Source organism: Colobus angolensis, unplaced genomic scaffold, assembly GCF_000951035.1.
Source record: "Colobus angolensis palliatus isolate OR3802 unplaced genomic scaffold, Cang.pa_1.0 Scaffold143, whole genome shotgun sequence".
In the NCBI taxonomy this organism is placed as follows: domain Eukaryota; kingdom Metazoa; phylum Chordata; class Mammalia; order Primates; family Cercopithecidae; genus Colobus; species Colobus angolensis.
The window spans coordinates 3,449,321-3,471,434 of record NW_012114522.1 but is presented as its reverse complement, the minus strand read 5'-3'; the positions used below and the strand labels follow the sequence as shown (position 1 = coordinate 3,471,434).

The 22,114-nt window shown below is 45.2% G+C and overlaps 1 protein-coding gene across 1 annotated transcript in view; it reads right to left on the bottom strand.

Moving 5' to 3' along the window:
• The window catches only part of PPP2R2C (protein phosphatase 2, regulatory subunit B, gamma), a 251,874-nt gene that overhangs the window by 155,621 nt on the left and 74,139 nt on the right, over positions 1-22,114 (bottom strand). The window lies entirely within an intron of this gene.

The following is a 22,114-nucleotide window of genomic DNA, read 5'->3' as shown; positions in this document are numbered from 1 at the left end:
GCGGCCCTGCAGGTGGAGCCGGCGCCCAAGCTGAGGCTGCACCGCCGTGCTCGGGCCCTCGTGGTAGGCACTTTGGTGCTGGGTGCGCCACGGGGGAGGGAGGAAGGAGACCGCCGGCTTGCGGGGAGAGTGTGATCAGCTGGGCTTGGGGGGAGGGTACCTTGGGTGCTCAGGTGCTCCCGTTATGGGAGAGAAGGCCAAGGGCGGGGGTGCTGGGAAGGGGGCAGGAGGAGGGCAGCCTCGCAGGCAGAAGACAGAAAGGACTGGGAAGGAAGGAGTGGGGTCGCAGCTGAAGAGGGCGCACCTGGAGAATGGGTACTGGGGGAGGGGAAGGACACTGGCCCCCTTCGTTTTTGGAAGAGGGTGGGTCGTGCAAGTTCTGGGGCGCCTTGGGAGCGCTGAGTACATGTGAAGAAGCTGGGTGGAGGGGGTCCAGCACCTGACAAGGCACAACTGGATGAAATGGCTGGAGGAGTGAGTGGGCCTCCCCCAGGCAGGGCTCTGAGATATCCCCTCATGCCCGCCTCTCCTGACACGTGAGAAAGTTAAAGAAACACGAGCTAGGTACATCCAAAACCAGGCTGGAAAGTGCGTCCCCTCCTCCATCCCCTCCCTCCCCCCCCAAACCCAGGACTCTGCCAAACAGGAACCTCCCTCTGGTCATCAGCCTGGCACATAGTGGGCCCTCAAAAAATATTTGTCTCCTGTTTTGCCAAGCTGCCACCTCCTCCACTGTGACCCACCGCCTAATGAATCACAGTCCCCTGCACGGGCAAAGCCTCAGTGGGGATTCAGAGGTGTGGGTGAGGAACAAGCAGGCCTCCCTAGGAGCTCAACAGAGCCTTCCTGGAAAGGGAGGGACTCTGCGGTTTGCCTGGGAGGGGTAAGTGCAGTGGGGTAACCAAAGCTGCAGGGGCTCTTGGGTCTAAGGCATTAGTGGAGCCACGTTCCAGGTGGGGACTGGTCTGTAATGGCCTCCACTTGTTTCAAATGGTTTTGGGAGATCTCCAGACAACTCCCCAAACTGCAGTGGAAGTAGGAGAGTCCAAAGGTGTTGGGGCAGGGAGAGTGGGGCTGTGGGAAAGACGAGGGAAGGTGATGCCATCTCAGGCTTCTTGGAGAGTGAGAGGGAGTTTTTGAAGCTATAGCTGGGCTTTCATGCCTTTGAAATCCCCAGAATGGACCTATGAGGAGATGAAAGGCCCCCACCAGCCCCACCAGCACTTTGCAGGGTGTCATGCAAGGACTGGCCTGGGGAGAGGCCCCGGGGCCCTGCCAGCACCTGCTTTGGCAAGTGCCCTGCCCTGTCACAGCCTCCACCTTTTCACTGTGGAACAAGCCCAAATCTCCCAGGAGTGCAGACTCCATTCAAAGACCAGGTAAATGCAAGGGCCAGAAGGATGTGCTTGTTCTATGTCACTTTCTACCCTGTAGGAAAGTGAATGACACCCGCATCGGCCCCCACCCACCAGCCTGGCATGTTCTCCTCTCTCTCTCACACCTGTCTGCTCATATGCCCCCCATCTCACATCCTAAGCCCATCCCCCCACTCTGTCCACACCCCCTCACCTCTCTAGCTGGGGCCAGCAAAATGGCTACGCTGGGAGAAAGACAAGCTGGGTTCAAGTCCTGACCACGAGGCAGCCCAGGCACAACCTCATCATCATGTGATGGCAGGAGTGGGAGTGGCCCCACGGGTGTGGGTAGCCAGTCCTGCTCAGCAGGGGCCAGGCGTGTGAGCTCTCTTGTTATCACGCTAAGGCCCACCCTCCTGCACATTCCTCAGTCTCCCTCTCTGATCATGGAGAGGTCCCCTCTCCCCATCTGCCAATCCTGCCAAAACACCCACCCTATGCTGGCATCAGCCTCATCTCCCGGGATGTCCTGGACTGCAATGTAAACAGCCCCACTTGGCCCGACACAATAAATCATCCCTTTCATCAGCTTCTGAGCCATGCTGGGGACCCTGCAGTGGGTGGTCTTTCCAACCTGACTGGGCCCCAAGGCTTGCATCCATCCCCTCTTCACCCCTCACCAACCCATCCTGTCCCACCCCCACCACAAGTAGTGTCTGGGATCCTCCAGACTGTCTCCTCCATTTCCTGGAAGCCCTCCCCCTCCAGCAGAACCAAGGACTCTCCTTCAGCCCCCTGCCCACCCCCGACCCCCACTCAACACAGAATCTGCTGCTTCCTCATCTGTATCTGCACACAGCCCTGCCCCCGCTGACAGAAGCCTGAGCTCCAGATCCTGCCACCCCCAGCCTCTCTGTACAGACTCCTCTCTGTGTTTTCATTCATTCATGAGGAATGTTTATTGAGCATCTACTATGTGCAGGCATGTTCCCAGCTCTAGGGTAGTGTGGAAGACAGAATCGAGAAATGCTCCGCTCCCATGGAGTTGGCCTCCCAGTGGGGTGAGATGGACAGCATAAAGTGAGCATGAACTGTGTGGGCCATGACTGGTGCAGAGGAGAAGGCGGGATGCAGGGATGGAGAGGAACAGGGAGGAGGAGGTGCCATTTTATAAAGGTGAGTGTAGAGGACAGCTCAATAAGGTGAAACTTGTCACCATCTCTCCAGATGCTTCCCACAGCATAAGCCTGCTTGAGTCTCTTCCACATTCAAAAGCTGTCCTTACTCCATGTCCCTTCAGCCACCAGTGCATTGCATTTCTGCCGTTCACAACCACAGTGCCAAAAGAGCACATCTACACTCACCATCTCCTCACTCACTGCCATGCCCTCCCACCTGGCTTCTTGCCATCCATCCCACTCCAGAAAAGAAACTTGTGTCACATGGCATGAGATTGACGGTCCTGTTTCTGGAACCAGTGGACATGTGCTGGCCTCTCTCTGTGCCAAGCTCTCATGAGTCTCACCCTGTGGACCACGCACTTCCCTTTACTTCAGTGGCACCACCTTCCGCTGCCACTTCTCAGCAGGTTTACATGCTCCCCTCCTTCTGATGGCCCCACCAGGCTGTGTCTCCCTGTGCTTCTGTGCCCCCAACTTGTTGTAATTGACGGAGAGAACATGCATGGAAAGTGGGCTGTGCACCACACCATGTCCCCTCAAATGCACATGCTGAAGCCCTAAACCCCAATGTGATGATGTTTGCAGGTCGGGCCTTTGGGAGATGAGGGTTAGACAAGGCCATGAGGGTGGGGTATTCATGGAGAGATTAGTGCCCTTATAGGAAGAGACCAAAGAGCTTGCCCACTCTCTCCCCAGGTGCTCACGGGATTATATGGCAAGACAGTGGCCGCCTGCAAACCAGGAAGGGACCTCACCAGGAATCAGATTGGCCAGAACCTTGATGTTGGACTTTCCAGCCTCCAGAACTGGGAGGAAGTACATTTCTGTTGTTTATGCCAGCTATCCTGTCATGTTTATTATGGCAGCCCAAGCCAACTACACAAAAGTTAGATGTTCAGCTTGAAGAACAACCACAAAGTAAACACTCATCTAACCACCAAGTCAGGAAAGGGCACTAGCCACCTCTCGAGGCCTCCCTCACTCCCCTCTCTCTCCACTTCCATGGATTGAACAGCTGTGACTCCCAAAATTCATATATTGAAATTCTGTCCCCTAATATGATGGTTTTAGGAGGTGGGGTCTTTGGGAGGTAATTAGGTCCCAAGGATGGGGCCCTCATAATGCGATTAGCACCCTTATAAGAAGAGAGTGAGAGAGTTTGCTTCCCTTCTCTGTCCCTCTCCCTCTCTCTCTGTCATATGAGGACACAACAAGAAGTTGGCTATCCACAAATCAGGAAGCCCTCATCAGACACAGGATCTGTCTGCGCTTTGCCCCTGGACTTCCCAGCCCCCGTTACTGTGAGAAATAGATCATGGTTTATGCCATCCAGGCTACAGTATTTTTGTTCTAGCAGTCCAAACTGACTAAGACACCACCCCAAAGATAACCCCCATCTTGACTTTTAACACTGTAGTTTTACTAGCTTACTAGTAGAATTGTAAGGTAGGAATGTTTTTGTAACCGCTTTCATTTGCACAATGTTTTGCTTCTGAGGGGCACTCATGTTATTTATATACGTAGCTGTAATTTATTCATTTTTCATCGTTGCATAATACTGTATGGTGGAAATACACCGGGGCTGACCCCACTGTTGTTGGGCACATAGGTTGTTTGTTCAGTGTGGAGGCTAGTTATGAACAACACTTCTGTGGCTCAGCATTCATGTGTACACAGTTCTGAGAACTGGCTGAGTGCAGCGGCTCATATCACCAGCACTTTGGGAGGCTGAGGCAGGCAGATTGCTTGAGCCCAGGAGTTCAAGACCAGCCTGGGCAACATGGGACACCCCATCTCTACAAACAAATACAAAAATTAGCCAGGCATGGTGGTGCATGCTTGTAGTCCCAGCTACTCAGGATGCTGAGGATCACCTGAGCCTGGGAGACAGAGGTTGCAGTGAGCCAGGATGGTGCCACACTGCACTCCAGTCTGGGTCACACAACAAGATTCTCTTAAAAAAAAAAATTCTAGGAATTGCTGAGTGAGTGATAGAGTCTGTTTGTTTAGCTTTAGTCATAGATGTCAACCAGTTTACCAAAGAGGTAACAGAAGATTGTCCCTGTTGATCCACAACCTCCTTAAATGAGGTATTGTCACTTTGATTCTAACCATTCATCACCTCTAATACCAAACCCAGCATCCTCTCTTAAAACTGGACTGGACCTCCTCTTCGTCTGCACTTAGGATGCACTGGAGTCATCCCGACTGCCACGCCTTCACCCCACACAGCCTGTCCTCCTTCCAGCCCTGTCGACGTGCACTCACACAGAGCTCTCCAGCCCTTCCCCTCCTCGAGTCAGCCTCCCTGGGTCAGAATTCAGAGCCTCACTCCTCCCTCATGTGGCCATGTTCCCCTTCCTGGTTCAGATGTTCCAGGCTCCCAGCTCCATATGACGACATCTCAGCTCAAAGGTCTTCACAGTCTGGCCCCAACTGCATCTCCAGCCAACTCCATGTGTGCCACGTTGCTTCTTCCCTGGACAGCTGCCCCTCCCAGACTCTGCATCTGCACACACTCATACTCCCACCAGCAATGCCATCCCCACATCTCACCTTTTCTCCATTTGGAACTAGCCTAAATGCCATGATTAATGGTGACTCTAGCAGTGGCTAGCATTTATTGAATGGCCACAGGGGAGGTCATTAGTGCTGACCACACACATCCTGCTTCTCGCCTCCTTCTGCGCCTGGGGCAGATTTGCACTTTCCTATCCCTTTTAATATTAGGTGTAGTCATGAGACTTGCTTTGCAGAGTACAAGGTGAGGTGAGTGACTAGCATCTCTTCCTCAGTGGCCTCTGTAGGGTTTGCCAAATTCTTTTTTTCCCTGACTTAGGATCTTGGAAAAGCACTCATCAAGATAGATTGTCCATCAGCCCAAGTCCTTAATTGAGTACAAATAATAGGGCCCCTGTTCGATGTGCTGAGCAAGTGAGAAACACCCAGGTGATGTGTTTTGTCACTGAGAGTTGTGAGTTGTTGGTGACAACAGTACATCTCATCTACCTGCCTGCTACCTCCCCCTTTGCCAGCTGGTGGCTGAGCACTTCACAGAGGTGACTTCATTCTGTCCTCAACACATGACAGCGCTGCCTTAGTCAGAATGAACTAGAAGACTGCAGTCATGAATGACCCTCCAAAACGCAGCGGCTTCGAGGCTATTTCTCACTCATGCTGGATGTTCATCTCGAGTGGACTGCAGCTCTGACCCCTGTTGTCTTCTTCCCGGGACCCCGGCTGATGGAGCTGCACATGGCTGCGTTTGTGCAGGAGTAATGGAGAGAGACAGGGGCCATGAGCTCACTCTACAGTGTCACTGGCCCAAACATGTCACAAACCACCACATGCAAGTTCAGTAAGGGCAGGGAGGGCACCGCGGGTCACATGGCCACGTGACCCCAGCGGAGCATACAAGTACAGTCTCTTTCCAGGATGGGGCTGCTAATGTGTTGCACAATAATACAGCCAACTACAGGACCCTCTTTACAAATGAATAAACAGCACCTTTCTCCCAAGTTACTCAGCTCCTAAGTGGCAATCCGGAGATGTACCGGGTCTGTGATTCCAGAGCTGGTATGGTCAGCCCATATACCGCCTGGTATAACACAGCAGCTAGCTGTACTAATCTAGCTGCTTCTCTGCCAACATTCCCCTCCATGACCACTCAGGTCCCAGGGCCAAGCTTCCAGTTGGCTTTCTTGGCTTGTTCCACCACTTTGAACCTCGTAGAGACTGGGCAAAACAGTGCCGCAATGGATCTTTCCTCCAGTGAAATGATAAGACAAAAGCCCGCCCACCCTACCCACAGCCCAGGTCGCCATGCCTCTGGATGGAGAGAGAATGTCTTGGAATTCTGAGATATGCCAAGACCCAGCAAATGAAGACCAAGTCTGTGTGGAAGGGCCCAGAGCCATAATCCAGCCCAACACCTTCAAGGTTAGTGATCTTCTGCCCCTGAACAAGTAACGCTTGTGACAGAAAATTTGGAAATAAAGGAAAATATAAAAGTTATGGTCCTGAGTCCAAATATAATTGCCAGAAACCTTTTAGAGTGTGTTATCCCAGGACATTTTCAAGGTAGAGTTTTGTTTTTACATAATCATGATCAGACCTTATTTTTTTGTATTTTATTTGTTTAGTGACATATTTCAAATAGACTAAAATGTATTATTACAATCCTCTACCTTTTGAATATTGATTCAAGAGGAATCAATATTAGCATTGACATATTTGCTTCAGCTTTTTTTTTACTTATTTTATTTTATTTTATTTTATTTTATTGTAGAGACAGGGTCTCACTATGTTGCCCAGGCTGGTCTCTAATTCCTAGACTCAAGCAGTCCTCTCACCTCAGCCACTGAAGTAGCTAGGACTACACGCACAAGCCAAAGCGCCCAGCTTTGCTTCGGTTCTTTTTATTTGAGAAATGAGACCACAGAGATACAGCAGAAGTTCCTTTACATCCCTTCCTAGTCCTCATCTTTCCTTTTTCTTTCCAGAAGCAAACACTACCCCCAAAGTAGTGCTTTCTTCCCATTTATGTTCTATTCCTTAACATACACACATGTATTGGATCATTTTATGTAATTTAGAAATTTATATAAACATGATCATATTGATCACACCGTACTACAAACTGCCTTTTTTTCCTAAGCATTATGTTTTCAGCTCTACCCTAGTTTCTCCATTGATCTTGCAAGCTGGCAGAAAACAATCAATGGTGTGCCGGAGCTTGCTCCAAGAACCTTCTGGCAAGAGCTGATCATGCATGTCTTTTCCCAACCCTGTGTTTGATGATGTCACGACGGTAGCTAGAGATCAGCCATGGCAGAGTACTTACATCCCAGAAATTGGCAAATTCTACAAATTAAGGGTTTTTTCCCTGGATAGCAGGTTGTTAAATATTTGCCAGCATACAATTAATGTATTATTTCTTCTACCTGCTCTCTACCCTCCCAGATAATATTAGGTTGTTTCTAACCTTTTTGGATTTCAAACAACACTGCAGGTACATCCTTTTACTTAGTTCCTCATAGCCTGCAGTGTAAAGGTTTCCTAGGATAGACAGGTGGAGGGCGAGACTACTGAGTCATACTGGTGACATTCCTTCTGGGTCATGCATACTGGAATATATACATATTTAACTTCCTACTCATTGCCAAATAGAGAAGCAATTTACACTCCTACAGCAGTGTATCACATTCTCAAGTGACACTTGGAATAGACTTAAATTCATGTGAAGTTGATGGGTGAACGGGTATGTGATGATTGCTTACTTTGCATTTCCTGATTCCTCATGTTTGGGAATCTTTCCACTTGGCCATTTGAATTTCCTCTTCTATGAATCGCCTGTCTTCTCCCATTGCCCATGTCTCCATTTGGTTCTGTGACTTTCTCCTTACTGGCTTCCCAGAGATTTTGATACAATTGTATCCTCTGCTGTTTATATGTGTTGCAAACCTATCCTCTGTTTATATGTTGCAAACATTCTCTTCTAATTTGCCATTTTTGTCTTAACTTTGTTTTTGGTACTCTTGTCCTACAGAAGTCATTCATTTTGATGTGGGAAATTTATCAATATTTATCTTTTAAGCATTTCGCCTTTTGTGTTCTGTTTTACCAATACTTGTCCACCCGCTGAGTTATAAAGGTAGTAAACAGAACGTCCTTTCTTTATGTTTTAGGACATATATTTACCTCATTTACAGTGTGTTTTTCCATTTGCGGTGAGGCAGTGATCAAATTACGTACTTTTTCCATATGAAGAAAATAATATCCAAATCATTCATTGAATAGTCCATCTTTTTCCCACTGATTTAAAATGCCACTTCTTTTCTATACCAAGCTCCCATATACATGTGGCTCTATTTCTGGACTCTCTGTTCTGTTCCATTGGTCTTTCTGTCTGGCCCATGTGGCAGTATTACCCTGCTTTAGAGAGGCAGCTTTATAACAAGTCAATATCAAGTAGGTTGAATGGCACAGACTTTGCCTTTCATCAAAATTGTCTTGGCTATTCTTGGACATTTGCTTTTCTACACAAATTTTCAGTTTTTCAGATCCCAGTGAAAATCTTGCTGGGGCCGGGCATGGTGGCTCACGCCTCCAATCCCAACACTTTGGGAGGCTGAGGCAAGTGGATCACCTGAGGTCAGGAGTTCGAGACCAGCCTGGTCAACATGATGAGACCCTGTCTTTACTAAAAATACAAAAATTAGCCGGGTGTGGTGGTGCATGCCTGTAGTCCCAGTTACTCAGGAGGCTGAGGCAGAAGAATAGCTTGAAGCCAGGAGGTGGAGGCTGCAATGAGCCGAGATCGTACCACTGCACTCCAGCCTGGGCAACACAGCGAGACTCTGTCTCAGAAGAAAAAGAAAAAAGGAAATCCTTTTGGGATTTTCACTGAAACTTCAATTAGCTTATAATTAACCAGGAAAAAATAGACATCTTTCTGATACTGAATCATGTCATCAATGGATATGGTCTGTCTCTGTATTTATTCAGATCTTCTTTCATGTCCTTCAATTAAATTTTACAAATTTCTTCTTAACAATAACAACCATTTATATAGAAGTTAGTATGTACCAGCTACTCTTCTAAACACCTTATATTTATCAACTCAATCTTCCCAGCTTCCCTATGAGGTGAATAATATTATTATCTCCCTTGTACAAATGAGGAAACTGAGGCACCAAGCGATCAAGTAATTTTCCCAAGCCAGGAAGCAGTAGGGCCATGATCTGAAACCAGACAATCTGGATTGGGATCCTCTGCTCTGAAAAACTGAACCACTCTCTTATACTACCTCCAAAAGGGCTGGTATTAGATTTTCTCTTAAGTGTCTTATAGATTTTACTGCTACTGTAAATAGGATTTGCCCCTTCTTATATGTTCTAATTGGTACTGTTGTTCAGTAGGAAGGCTATTGATTTCACTATGTTTTCTTGTGTCTAGCAATTTTGTTGAACTGTCACATTTTTCTAATAGTTTGAGAGCAGCTTCTCTTGGATTTTCTATGTAGACAATTATGTCATCTGCAATTAAAGACAATTTTGGTTTTACCTTGCTGTTCGTAACCCACTTGCTGTCTAATCCAATTGGTTCCAAAGCAAGGCAGTATTGAACAGCAGTGGTGGTTGAAGGCTTCTTTGTCTTAGTTCTAGCAATGCTTTTAAAGTTTCATCATGAAAAATGATATTTGCTGTCAGGTTTTGATAGATACCCTTTCTCAGATTGAGTAAATTCCTTTCCTAGTTTTCTGAGAGAGTGTCCTTAGAATAAGTATTAAAATTTGTCTAATGTGGATGCTTTTTATTTGGCTGCTTGCTTTGTTTTATGGTATCTATTAACAAGATAATATGACTTTTGCCTTTAATCTATTAAAGAAATGAATTAAGTTAACATTTTTTGTCTTTAACTATGCTGACATTCCTAGGGTGAACCTCACATGTAATTAGATGACTGATAGATAAATAGATAGATAGATAGACAGATTGATAGATGATAGATAGAGCCATATTTGTTTTGCTGATATTTTTAATTTGAATTTTGCACCTACGTTTAGAAGTCATACTGATTAATAATTTTCTTGCAATTTTCTAGCAAGTTTGTACTAACATCATAAAATAAGTTGAAGAACTTTCACTTTTTATGTTTTTATAGAATAGTTTGTGTATTATAGAGATCATATTCCAAACAGTTTCCAAAATTGTTATATCATTTTACATTCCCATCAGCAGTATATAAGAGTTCCAGTTTCTCCATATCCTCACCAAAATTTGCTATAGTCAGCCTTTTTAATGATAGCCATTCTAACAGGTATGTAATAGTATCTCATTGTAGTTTCAATTTGCATTACCCCCGTGACTAATGACGTTGCTCATCTTTTCATGTACTTATTTCCCGTCTGTATATCATTTTTGGTGAAACATCTGTTCAGACATTTTGTCCATTTATTCATTGGGTTGTTTGTTTTCTTACTATTGAGTTTTGAGAATTCTTTATATATTCTAGAAACAAGCCATTTACCAGATAGATGCTTTGCAGAGAATTTCTGTCAGTCTAGGGCTTGTATTTTCATTCTCTTAAGTGTCTTTCAAAAAGGAGATGTTTTTAATTTTGAGGAAGCCCAATTTATTAATTTTTAATTTTATGCAACCTGCTTTCAGTGTTATATCTAAGATGTTTTTGACTAACTGAAGGTCACAAAGGTTTTTACTCTGTTTGCTTGAACAACAGGAATTGGTAAACTATGGCTTACAGATCAGCTGCCTATTTTTATATATAAAGTTTTACTAGAATACAGCCATATCTATTCATGTATTTTCTATGGTTTCTTTCACACGACAATAGCAGAGTTCTATCTTTACAACAGAGTCCATGTGGCCCACAAGCCTAAACTACTTACTATCTGGTCCTTTAAGAAAAAATTATTCACCTCCTCTTCTAGAAGTTTTATAGGTTTAGGGGTTTATATTGAGATCTATGATCCATTTTGAATTAATATTTGTATATGGTACAAAATATGGATTGAAGTTCATTTTCTACACATATACAATCGTTTTAGCACCCATTATCTAAATATTCTCCACTAAAGTGCATTTCAGTCTCTATTCAAAATCAGCTATATCAGCTGCCATATATGCATGCATCTATTTCTGGACTCTGTAGTGCATTCCCTTGATCTGTTAATCTATCTTGACACCAGTATCACTTGTATCAATTACTGAAGCTTTATAATAAATCTTGAAATCAGATCGTGTTAGTCCTCCAACTTTGTTCTCTTATTTCAAAGTTGTTTTGGCTATCCTAGCCAAAACATTGTATTTCTATATGCATTTTAGGATGAGTTTTTCAGTTTCTTAAAAAAAAAAAAAAAACACCTCTTCAGATATCATTTACACTGTGTTGAATTTCAGATCTATTTGGGGAGAACGGACATCTTAACAATACTGAGTCTTCCAATCCACTAACATAGCATATCTCTCCACTTATTTAGGTCTTCTTTAATTTCTATCATCAATGTTTTCTAATTTTCAGTACATAAGTCTTTCACGTCTTTTTTCAGATGTATTCCTCCCTACCTCATATTATAACTGGTAGTTTTTAAGTTTCTATTTTGATTGATCTTGTGCCTTGCAAACTTGTTAAACTCATTTATAAACTCATTTATTATAACTACTTTTTGTAGATACCTTTGGATTTTCTACATAGATAATCATGTCATCTGTGAATAAAGACAGTTTTACTTCTTCCTTTCTAATCTGAACATCTTTTTTCCTCTGTCTTGCTTTACTGCACTAGCTATAACTTCCAGAAGAATGTGTGCTGAGAGTAGACATTTTTGTCTTCTCCTGATCTTAGGGAGAAAGCACTCAATCTTTCATTTAGCCTGTAGGTTTTTCTCATAGACACTCTTCATCAAGTAGAGGAACTTCACTTCTATTCCTAGTTTCTTGAGAGATTTTATCAGTTTTATCAAGAATAAAGGTTGGTTTTGTGAAATCCTTTTTGTGTTTATTGAGCTGATAGCATAGGTTTTTATAGATTGTTAATATGGTAAATTACATTGATAATTTTTGGAAGTTAAACCTACCATGCATTGCTGGGATAAACCCACTTGGCTATGATGTATTATCATTTTTGTATATTGTTAGATTGAATTTGCTAATAGTTTTTTAATTCATGTACATGAGGACTATTGACATTGGTCTGTAGTTTTTTTTTTTTTTCATAATGTCTCTCTGGTTTTGAGATCAAGGTAATTCTGCCCCACAGAATGATTTGGAAAGTGTTCTCTTCTCCAATTTTTGGAAGAGTTTCTGTAGAATTAGTATTATTTCCTCCTTAAATGTTTACTGAAAGTCATCAGTAAAGTCATCTGGGCCTGGAGTTTTCTTTGTGGAAAGGTTTTAAATTGTAAATTCTATTTACTCCATAGTTATAGGACTACTCAGGATATCTATTTCTTCTTCAGTAAGCTTTGGTAGTTTGTGTCTTTCCAGGAATTTACCCATTCCCCCTAAGTTGTTGAATTTATTAGCAAAAATTTGTTCATTATCTTCTCTTATTATTATTTTAATGACTGCTAAATATACACTGATGTCACCTTCTCATTCTTGATACTGGCAATTTTGTCTTCTCTCTTATTGTCCTGCTAAGTCTGGCAAGAGGTTTATCAATTTTGTTGATAAAAATCTTATATAACTTTTTTATCAATAAACAACCAACTTTGGGATTACTTTATTTTCTCTATTGTTTTTATTTTCTATTTAACCAATTTCTCTTCTGGTCCTCACTATTTCCTCTCTTCTGCTTACTCTGGGTTTAATTTGCTCTTCTTTTCCTAGTTTCTTAAGGTGGAACTCAAGGCCATTGATTAGAAACTTTCTTCTATTCCAATATATGTGTTTAGTGCTGTTAATTTCCCTCTAAGTATTGTTTAGCGACATCTCATAGATTTCAGTACATTGTGTTTTCATCTTGATTCATGTAAAAATACTTTATAATTTCCCTTTTGATTTCTCCTTGGACACATGGGTTATATAAAAGTGTGTTGCATTGCTTCCAAATACTTGGAGATTTTACAGAGTTCTTTCTGTTACTGATTTCTAATTTAATTCCATTATGACAGAGAACATACTTTTTGTGACTTGTGTCCCTTTACATTTATTGAGACTTATTTCATGGCTAGAATATGGCCTATTTTGATGAATGTTCTGTGGTGTGTACTTGAACATCATTCTGCTGTTGTTGGATAGTGTGTTCTACAAATATAAGCCAGGTCCAGTTGGTTAATAGTGTTGTTCATATCTTCTATTTTCTTACACATTTTTGGTTTACATGTTTCATCAATTAGTAAGAGAAGGTTATTGAAATCTCCAACTATAATTGTAGATTCATCTATTGCTTCTTGCAGTTCTATCATTTTTGCTTCATGTCTCTGATTAGGTGCATAAATATAAAGATTGTTATACCCTTTTAATTAATTGTTCCCTTTATCATTATAAAATTACTTTATTTAACCTGGTAATATTCTTTACTGTGAGGTCTACTTTGAGATTAATATAGCCACTGCAGCTTTCCTTTGATTAGTGTTGGTTAACACAATATTATCTTTTTCACTGTATTACTTTTAACTCTTGTCTTTATATTTAAAGTGGGTGGCATGTAGGCAGCATACATTTGCGTCTTGCCTTTTCATCCAATCTGCTGATGTCTTTTTATTGGGATATTTAGACCATGGCTGATCAATATGATTATTGGTATGATTAGGTTTATATCTCTCATCTTGATATTCATTTTCCATTTATTCCATTTTCCTTTGTTCCCTTCTTTCTCCTTTTCTGTCTTCTTTGGAATTAACTGAGCATTGTTCAATGATTCCATTCTATCTACTTTCTGGCTTCTTAGCTATAACTCTTACTGTTTTAGTAGTTATTTTTAGGTTTATAGTATACATCTTTAACTTATCACAGTCTACCTTCAAGTGATATTATAGCATGTCAAATATAGTTTAAGATACTTATACTTACTTATAATAGTATACTTCTTCTATTCTCCCCCTCAGCCTTTTTGCTATTATTCAGTTTATTTTTCTATATGTTATAAACTTCACACTACATGGTTATTATTTTGTATCAAGAGCCTATTATACTTTAAGGGAATTAACAAGAGAAAATATTATATCTGACCTATGTAGTTACTGTTATGCTCTTTGATCCTTTGCATAGATCTATATTTCCATCTAGTATCACTTTCATTCTGTTTGAAGCACATCCTTTAACATTTGTTGTACTACAGACCTGCTAGTGATGAATTCTTTCAGCTGTTATGTCTGAGAAGTCTATTTTGCTTCTATTCTTGAAAGATTATTTTCTGGATATGAACTCTAGGTTGATTACTTTTTTTAAATTTCATGCTTTGAGGATATTGTTCCACTGCCTTCTCACTTGCATTATTTTTTAGGGAAATCTGCTGTAATCCATATCTTTGCTGTTCTGTATATAACATGTTTTTCCCCACCCCACGCCTTTTTCTGGCTACTTTTAAGATTTTCTCTTTATTAGTTATTTGGGGCTGTTTAATTATAATGTGCCTTAGTGTGGTTTTTTCCCGTTTTTATTGTGCTTGCGGGGCAATGAAATTCTTGTATCTGTGGGTGTACCATGTTTATCAAATTTGGAAATTTGCCAGCCATTATTTCTTTAGATATTTTTCTGTCCCTTCCTCTCTTTCAGAAACCCCAGTTATACATAAATTAGGCCTCTTAAAGTTGTCTCACAACTCAATGAGAAAGTCTCTTTCTCTTTAAAATTTTTGTTCTTTTTTTGTCTTTTCACTCTATTTCTTTTTGGATAGTTTCTATTGCTGTCTTGAAGTTAGCTAATCTTTTGTTCTGCAATGTCCTGTCTGCTGTTAATCCTATCCGGTGTGTTTTTCATATTATACATTGCAATTTTCATCTATAGTAGTTTGATTTATGTCTTTTCTATATCTTCCATGTTGATTGTATGTCCAATCTTTCCTCTAGCTTTTAGAACATACAGAACATGATTATAATAAATGTTTTGATGACCTCGTCTGCTAATTTTAACATCTGTGTCAATTCTGGATCAGTCTCAATTGATTGACTTTTCCTTCATTATGGTTTGCATTTTCCTGCTTCATTGCATGGCTAGTAATTTTTTACTGGATGCCAGACATTGTGATTTTTGCCTTTGGGGGTGCTGGATTTGTTTGTATTCCTATAAATGTTCCTGAGCCTTGTTCTGAAATGTAGTCAATACATTTATAAACAGTTTGATCCTTGCCAGGTATGGCAACTCATGCCTCTAATTCTACCAGTTTGGGAAGCTAAGGTGGGAGGATCACTTGAGCCCAAGAGTTCAAGACCAACCTAGGCACCATAGTGAGACCCTGTCTCTACAAAACATGGAAAAATTAGCCAAGCATGGTGGCATGTGCATGTTGTCCCAGCTTCTCAGGAGGCTGAAGCAGGAGGATGGCTTGAACTTGGGAGATCAAGTCTGCTGTGAGACATGATTACACCACTGCACTCCAGCCTGGGTGACAGAGCAAAACCCTGTCTAAAAAAACAAAAGTGAAATAGTTTCACCCTTTCAAAAGTCTTGCTTTGATGATTTGCTAAGCATGCTTGCAGAAATTGTCAATCTAGGACTAATAATTCCCCATTACTGAGGCAAGACTTTCCTGAGTTGTCTACCCAATTTCCTGTGAATTACAAGATTTTCCAGTCTGGCTGGTAAAAGCAGGCAGTACTTCTGACTGTGTGTGTGCTCTAAGTACTGGTATCACAGGTCTTTTGGGGTGTTCTTTCCCTGACTGTGTAATTTCCTTGCCTGCATGTGATCAGTACTCAACTGAGCACTCAAGTTGGACTTCTGCGCAACTCCAGAGCTCTCTTTCTTTGCAGCTCTCTCCACCCCATTAGTCTGCCCTGTGAAATCCAGCCACTTTGATCTCCCTAGACTCAGCTCATTCTTTCAACTCGGGGGTTCCAGCAGATTCTGGTGGGCAACCTCTCCCTGCAACATGGCCAGGAATCTCTCAAGGAAGTAAGCTGGAGCAGTCCTTGGCCTCACCTTGTTTATTTCCCATCACTCAACGATCACTTTCATGTCTGATGTCCAATTGCTTGGAAATCACTGTTTCATTTGTTTTGTGCCTTTTTTTTTTTTTTTATTACTTGTTTAAGGTGGGAAGGTAAGTCTGGTCCCTATGACTCCATCTTGGCCAGAAGCCCAGCAGCTCCATTTTAAGCCTTGAACCCTCCCTCCACATTGGGCTTCAGGTAAGTGGCAGGTACCTCCTATTACTCCTCATGCAGAGATGGGATTCCCAGCACAGCCCTCTCCAAAGCAGTACGCTCCACAAAACCCCTTTTATTACACACCCCTCAACCCTTTCATACCCTGCCTGTCAGTAAAGAGTTGGAGCATCCTTGCAACAAACTTTTGACAACTTTCTTTGAAAATATTTCTTCAACTAGTTCCTCACTTTAGTGTGTCATATTTATTTTATTTGGTTATCTCAGTGAGAATTGAAGGCACGGATATACCTCCTGGCACATCATGGGTGCTCAGGGAGTCTCTGTTACCCCTAACTTTTTCAGATTCTGCCAGTCCACTACTCAAACAAGTGAGCCGAGTCTTGTGGGGAATGGGTTTCACAGAGAAGCCCCTCTTTGCCATGCCAGGTATGACAGGAGACCACCCGTCAGCACCTGACTTAATTGCATCACTATTTTCAAACTTAACACCAAAGAGAAATGGATGGTATAACTTTTTACCCCATACACTGAATTCAAACAAAATAAATGGGCACAGAGCTAATCCCTCCCCTAGGCCAGCCCTGGGGAAATTTGGAAAACAGGCAATTAAGCATGATCGAGCAGTCTGGCCCAGGAGGAAAATGACCTCCGCCTGCACATTGCTCTCTAGAGATCGATAATTCACAGCACTTGCCAGCCATGTGTGCAGCCCCCAGGCATCCATCCCTCCCACCAGCTGGCTCAGCCCTTTCAAGAGGTGCCCCAAGGCCTGATGCTCATTCCCACCTCCCACTTGGACCTGGCTATGTCAGGAAAATGAGACTCCAAGCCTTTTGTGGGCAGGCTCCTGGGAGTGTTCATCTGGGACTTACATCCTCCATCTATAAAGGGACTGCAGGGAATGAACTCTACCCAGCCTTCAGCAGGGAGATGGCATTCTTCTTTCCCACTGGCATTTCCAAGCCATCCTCTCATGACACTTCCTTCATGGAGCCTTCCTTGATTACTTCTGTGCTTAGAGTCATCACTAAGTCCATACCGCATTTATTAACTATTCATTAATTTTAAACATGATTGTTCACCAATTAAACATCAGGACTACAGGACATACTGGAGCAGAAACCAATGAACAGCACCCACTCCTGCCTTGAGGGCTCGAGGAAGCCATGGTCCTGAGAAACAGATGGACGGGGAAACCAGATGGGACAGGTGGGACAGAGGAATGGGGAAACATGACTGCAAACCACACCAGCCACATCCCCTAGAGTGAGGTGGGGAGGAAGACCCACCCTGTCTCGCCACTCCAGGGAAAGAGGACGTGTCAGGGCACAGTATTAGGGCAGCTCTGCATCTCTCAAGATATTCTGAAACAGAACATCAGCCACGGCAAGAAGCTGAGGTTGCAGCCCCACTCCCATGCCGCACCCTGGACAAACGTTCCTCGCGCATGATTTCACTCCACTTCCACACACTCTGTGGGTAGGGACTCTTAGTGTCTCCCTTTCACAAACGGGAAAACTGAGGCTTAAAGAGGTTAAGCAACCTCCACCAGGTCGCACATGAGCAGTGGATAAGACCTGACCCCAGGAGGCCTGGCTGCAGAGCTGGGCCCCAGACTTCTCCTGAACGTGGGGCACCACCCTACATAAACTCTCCGCCCCAGCCCCAGTGCTCCAAGGCCCTGCTCTGTGTCACTTATAGATCTGTTTTACCCCATTTCCCCCACTGTAATGTCATCTCCATGGACAGGGATTTTTGCCTGTTTTGCTCACTGTGTAGTGCACCCTAGTGCCTGGTGTGTGGCAGGAATTTGTATTTGTTGGATGAATTTGTGGATAAGTGGATGATCAAGGAGGCCAGTACGTGGCTCAGGTGGTCAGCCCCTCATCCTGCCCCCTCCCCAACATCTCCATGCCTCCTGCATGATGGCGGCACAGGCTGACCAATGAGCTTCTGCACAGAAGATGGGGCAGGCTACTGGGGTGTGTCATGGTGGGCCAAGCCAGGGGACCATGAAGGGCAGCAGTCCAGGTATTCCCTTGGGGAACCAGAGAGTTGAGTCAAATGGGGTTATCAGAACCCAGAAGGCCTTGAGAGCCAGGGAAGTGATGACTGGTTCAAACTGGAAGGTAGCAAGGCCAGGCCATCAAGGGGTAGGTCTCTGGAGGTGGCCAGCTGGGCCAGTGATATAATTTGGCTCTGTGTCCCCATCCAAGTCTCATGTCAAATTACAATCCTCAATGTTGGAGGAGGGGCCTGGTGGGAGGTGACTGGATCATGGGGGCAGACTTCTCCCTTGCTGTTCTGGTGATGGTGAGTGAGTTCTCCTGAGAGCTGGTTGTTTAGAGGCATGTGGCACTTCCCCCTTCTCTCTCTCCTGCTGGCCATGTGAAGATGTGCCTGCTTCCCCTTTGCCTTCTGCCATGATTATAAGCCTCCTGAGGGAAGCTTACTAGCCATATTTCCTGTACAGCCTGCAGAATTGTGAGTCAATTAAACCTATTTTATTAACAAATTACCCAGTCTCACGTAGTTCCTTATAGCAATGCAAGAACAGACCAATACAACTGGGCTCCACCCACTGGCTCTGCTGCAGGGCCTGAGTGAACTACTGTCCTCTAGGGACTGGTAACACCAGGAACAATAAGGAGGCTTAATCAGGATCCTGTGATTCCAAGTAACAAAAAGCCAGCCTAAACTAACTTAGCAAAAAAGGGGACACAATCCCAGGCCCTGACAGTGCACCCTGGAGCTTAAACTCCCTGGGACCCTCTCTGCCTCTCCTCTCTGTTTCTCTCATGGGGTGGACACAGCCAGTAGCAGCTCCAAGGACAGTACCAGTCCCACAGTGCCTTGACCAGAGCCAGAAAAGGTCTTGCCACCCACTGCCATCCAAAAACCTAGGATGGACTCCAACAGGGTCAGCCGGTGCCCCTGCCTACCTCTGGCCAACCCCATAGGCAGGGAGGTCTGGTGTTTGGCCTGTCCAGGGTTGTGGTGCTGAAGACTTGGTGGGGTAGGGGGATGCCACGAGAGCCTCCCCTTGAGTGTTCTGGCGTCTTTCTGCATTCCACTCCAAGGCCTCTGCCCACACCACTGGGCCTGGAGCACATGCTCAAGTGTGAGTGAAAGTCAGTGCTCCCATGCCAACCCTCCACCATTCTGTACTGAGAATCCCTGGAGAACTGCTGCTGCCCCACTGTTTTACAGAGATCAGTTCTGGAGCCCTCTGTATAATTCTCAGTAGACTGGAGCCCCCATCCCTACAGCAAGGACCCAAATGATGTGCCCTAGGATCTCATCCCAAATAAACCGCCTGCCCCCACATGCCTGGCTCAGGCGCTGCTTTCATGGAATGCAAATTAAGAGACACCACAGATAGGGGGCCTGGGGTTTGGAAAACACACAGCAATGACACAGGTGCAGACCGCTCCAAAAGGAGCAAGTCAGCCTTTGGCAGGAGAGAGGCCTGTCAGAGGCATGGGCCCCAGGTGCGGGACTGAACTTCGGGGTTAGGATTCTGACCTGCCAACACAATGATGTCCTCTCAGTGGCCTGGGGACCCTAGAGGATCTGCTTTCCCTCCCCAGTCTCCTTCCTCACTCCATTCCGACACACCAGCCTCCCAGCTGTTCCTCCAGCTCGACGTGCATACCCCTGCCTCCGGGACTTTGCAGCTGCTGTTCCCTCTCCTGGGCCATTCTTCCCTCAGATACCTGCAGCCTTGGCCCCTCATCTTATACAAGTCTTGACTCAAATGTCACCTTCCTAATGAGGTCAACCAGGTTCCCCCTACCTACAGTTGCAACCAGCACGCCCACCATCCACCCACCCACCCACATATGCACGCACACACACACACACGCACACACCCTCCTGGTCCCCCTTTCTGGGCTTTGCTTTAACACTTTTTCTTGTTTATCATGACTATTGTCTGTCTCCCTCAATTAGCTTCAGGGAGCCAGGGCAGGGGGCGCATGGACAGAGAGGAGAGTCTGGGGGCTTCTTTCTTTTTCACTGTCCTATCCCAAGCGGGGCACACAGGAGGTAGCAGCACAGCCTAGCAAAGGCATGGTGCTGGGGAGAGGTGGGAGTTGTGTGCAACATAAAAATGGCACAATGCATCCTGCCCATCAAGATGACACACTCCGTACATCTGGTACACTAACAGTGCTGTGTTAGAAACCTGACACATACTAGATCGATTTAGTGCAAAATGAAAGATAAATTTATGCTGGTGTCTTCCTGAAGCAGAAGCCGGTGTCTGTTGTCAGCTCTCCACACCCGCAGCGGAACACACCCTTGAAGGACAGTAGACACGGAAGGTGGACCTGGCTTCACCCTCATTGCTCCCAACAGTTCCCTGTCCTCTGGGTTGCATTTAAACACCGCTCCCCTGCCTCCAGCCCTCACCCCGTTTAATGGTTTTCTCTTTCTGTTGAGTCTTTAGTCGGGAGCCGTAGCTTTAAAATCACAGCAGCCTGGGTGTACTCTGTTACCTAGCAACAGCCATAAATCAACAGAACATGCTGGAATGTTAAAGCAATCCTTCCTGGCTGTTAGATGCGTTGGCCTTTTTTAATCCAAACATGCTCATTTACCCCCACGCCTTGACTGCACCCAGCTTCCAGCCTGCAGCATACCTGGGTTTGCACATTTTTTAAACCACCTTAGGGTCTGTCTAATTTTTCCACCTGAGTCTTTTGTGCTTTCTTGGCACTCTGGCCAGTACCCAGCGACAGGATCAGGCAGGCTCTGCTGACGTGACTGGGGCAGGACCCGTCGGTCCAGTCTGAACTCGTCCATCTCAGCCCTACAGCCAGGGGGCCCAGACTGGCCCTGCAGTATCTAGAAACACAGGGGTCGCAGGAGACCCTGGTTCCTTATCGTAGGTCCCCAAATCGCCTGTCAACCTGGTCCCCTGAGTGAGTTAATATGAGTGTGAGGACCCTCCCCGGGGTGTCCAGGGGAATCCCTCACTCCCCCCAACATTGGACCCTGTAACACATTCATTCATTCATTCACTTATTCAACAGACAGGAACACAGCACCTCCTGCACGCCAGGCCTTGCCCTCGAGGACTTGCATCCTACTGGGGCGAGGAGCTGAATGTAACACCGAAGCACTAGTCTCCCAGGTGGAGGGCCACCTGCACCACAGGGGTGCCAGATGCTCAGAATACAAGAGGGATACAAACCCAGCACCTAACTCAGACGCTCACAGCCCAGGTGGAGGCCGGCAAGCACCCAGGGCTCCAAGTACATGCGGTATGCCGTCCAGGTGGGAGCCCGGGGCACAGGGAGGCATCAGCTGGGAGCAGGACAGACAGGCATTCCAGGACAGAAGTCAGGGCTGCACGGGGAGGCAGGAGGCCATACTTCCTGGAGCATGACTGGAGAGCCTGGGGCCAACTCTCACGCAGCTGCGCCCAGCTGCTGCTGCCAGGGTGGAAGCAAGGGGAAACCTGAGTAAAAGGGTTTTATTCAAAGAACTCTCCTGGCTGTCCTGTCCAGAGGCTGCCCTGAGACTAGGCTGGGGGCAGGAGACTACAGCCAGGATGGTGGTAGCCTGGCCCAGGAACATGCTGTTGGGAGGACTCTGCTGTCCCTGTGACAGGGGAAGCTGTCCACGCAGAGGTTGCCGGAGGAAGAGCAACTTGGGGAGGCCCACAAGCTGGTGGACACAGCCCGCCAACACCCCATCCCACAGCTGAGGGCCCTGCCTCTCCTGCCCATCCAGCCTGCCCTGCCTCTCCTGCCCATCCAGCCTGCCCTGCCTCTCCT